The following is a 2,786-nucleotide window of genomic DNA, read 5'->3' on the forward strand; positions in this document are numbered from 1 at the left end:
CCCATTGAGCATCTCTGGAGAGACCTGAAAATGGCTGTCCACCAACGTTTACCATCCAACCTGACAGAACTGGAGAGGATCTGCAAGGAGGAATGGCAGAGGATCCCCAAATGCAGGTGTGAAAAACTTGTTGCATCATTCCCAAAAAGACTCATGGCTGTATTAGCTCAAAAGGGTGCTTCTACTAAATACTGAGCAAAGGGTCTGAATACTTATGACCATGTGATATTTCAGTTTTTCTTTTTTAATAAATCTGCAAAAATGTCATTCTGTGTTTTTCTGTCAATATGGGGTGCTGTGTGTACATTAATGAGGAAAAAAAATGAACTTAAATGATTTTAGTATGTGGCTACAATATAACAAAGAGTGAAAATTTTAAGGGGGTCTGAATACTTTCCGTACCCACTGTATGTCGCTATATGCCTTAAATAATAATGTGATCAGTGATGTGTTAGCACCCAGACAAGCTGTACAGCTTGTCCTCTCATTCCTTCCAGGAATGGGCCTGGGAATGTAATTAAGACAGAGCTCCACTAGGCAGAGACTGTTAATGCCAAATGTAGCATGGCCTGATACAATAAACAGAGGGGCCCCATGAGCTCACGCCATTGTATATTTGTACAATGAGCCAAGTGAATACAGCTTAGTAGCTGTGGATCTTTTTATTGATATTCAGTCACTAGAAAACAACTCATGACATGACTCGGTGGATAACCCTTAGGGAATGTAATGTGAAAGGCAAGCAAAACCTCTAGAGAGACACCAGTGCCAAAATGTTGATTAGTTTACTTTAATCTAGTTGTCTATCAACACAGGGCTCTGCACTGAGCTGCTGCATTATCCTGTCTGAAGAATTTATTAGGGAAAATGGGAAGAAGTCAAGAATAAGCAAAACAGAGTTTACAGTCATCACTGTAAACCACTTTTCAGGATATCCTGCTATTAGTTCATTGTAAATGTTAGGTGACTTGTTCATGTAACAACAAACCTTATCAAATTCTAGAAATATGAGTGACAATTTGCTGATGTAGTATTTGTCTGCATGTGTGTGCTTGTGTGGTGGTGGAGTCTTTATTCACTGGAAAGAACTGGTGAACTCCTGCCTCCTGCACTGTCATTCAGCCCTTCCCGTCAGAGAGTTCGTTGGTATTCAAAGCCACAGTGGAAAGATCCGGTGAGGGAGGAGTACAGGGAGACCTGGTCCGGCACAATGCCACATGGATATTCCCAGCCAAAATCCAAATTCTGAAAAACAAAACCCACCGTTTATATAAATTACTCCTGATTATTGTACAAAGCATGTTACAGTGTTTTATATGTTTTCCTTACCACCCAGGCTGCCTGCAGTTCATTTGCTACTATAGCAATGACAAAATTGGGTTGTTTTCAGTCAGGCTCAAACTTTATTTTAACTGTGGTTAATACAGTTAAACCTTTCTAAAAAATGCTCCACACCAGAGTATAATTACCCGTGGGACTGTATATCTGTATGTCTGGAACTGTAAACAACTGAGTGTATAAATAGACCTCTGTTTCCTCCATTAGAGCTGTTTGATGAGTGGATGTCCTGAACCATGGCCTGAGCTGCAGCATCAGACAAAGCTGCAGGGGCTGGTCCAAATGTTAGGCAGCATCATTTTAGAGCCATGTCTGCTCATGTGAATCGATTCTAAACTAATAAAATGAAGAATATATTTATTTATCTATGCATCTTAAGGCCTTTCCCTGTCTCACACTGCAGTGATTTCATCACTCCCTGGGCAGATTTTGCTGCACAATGCTAAGCTGATAATGTTACAAAAGAGCACAGGTTTCTGTACACAGAAGATAAGAAATGTTTCTGTGAACTGCTGAGGCTCATAAACCTGTGCTTCACCTTCACAGCACAGGGAAGCCTTCATTTCAGGCTGCCTATTGTGTAGAGGTAATAAGAGCCTTCTATTATGCACCATGGACTGTTATATGAGTAACATTTTTGCATGAAAATATATAGACCCCTGAGGTTCACGACCAAATGAGAGCCATGATGCAATCTATATGTTCTGTACAGCAGCTGTTACAGCAGGATTCATGTTTCCTCTACACAGTGTTAGCTGATATGACACTGGGCATGAAACTCCCCCAACTGAGTCAGAGATACAAACAATGACACACAAGTGCTATAAACAATGGCACGTACTTAATATAAAAATCTGCAAAGAAATATTACTGAGACAACATCATATCAACTACAGGAGAGCAGTGAAGAAGCGGGGGCAGGTTAAGAGTAGAGCTTTGTAAAATATGGATTTGGCCATTTGAACTACTTGACTTTTTGAATTATAGATCAATTTGGATTGATTCAGCGCTGTTGTTGCTAATAATTGCATAAATAAAGCATTATCAATATGTAAATTTCATTCATACTGGTGACTGGAGGTTTCTGGGTATTGTAGTATTTAGTAGTAGTAACCCTAATGTACATAGCAAACAGGAAAAACAAATTTAAAAGAAAATTTAAAAAGAGAGAAACTCAAATGTGTAGTGTTAAATTCTTATATTCTTAATCAGAAACTGGAAGATACTAGGCTACTGATATTATTACTACTACTACTACCACTACTACTAACAACAACAACAACAACAATAACAACAATAAAAGTACCCTGTAATGCTGCTTAACTATTGAATGAATCGTCTGCTGTCTGTGGTGAGTGATCTCAGCAGGACAGACACGCACAGAACCAGTTTGGTGACGCCACAGCCGGACGCTCCTTTTTTGGCCAAGCCCCGAGCGCTTAGATTAC

The sequence above is a fragment of the Monopterus albus genome, unplaced genomic scaffold, assembly GCF_001952655.1.
Source record: "Monopterus albus unplaced genomic scaffold, M_albus_1.0 scaffold162.1, whole genome shotgun sequence".
In the NCBI taxonomy this organism is placed as follows: domain Eukaryota; kingdom Metazoa; phylum Chordata; class Actinopteri; order Synbranchiformes; family Synbranchidae; genus Monopterus; species Monopterus albus.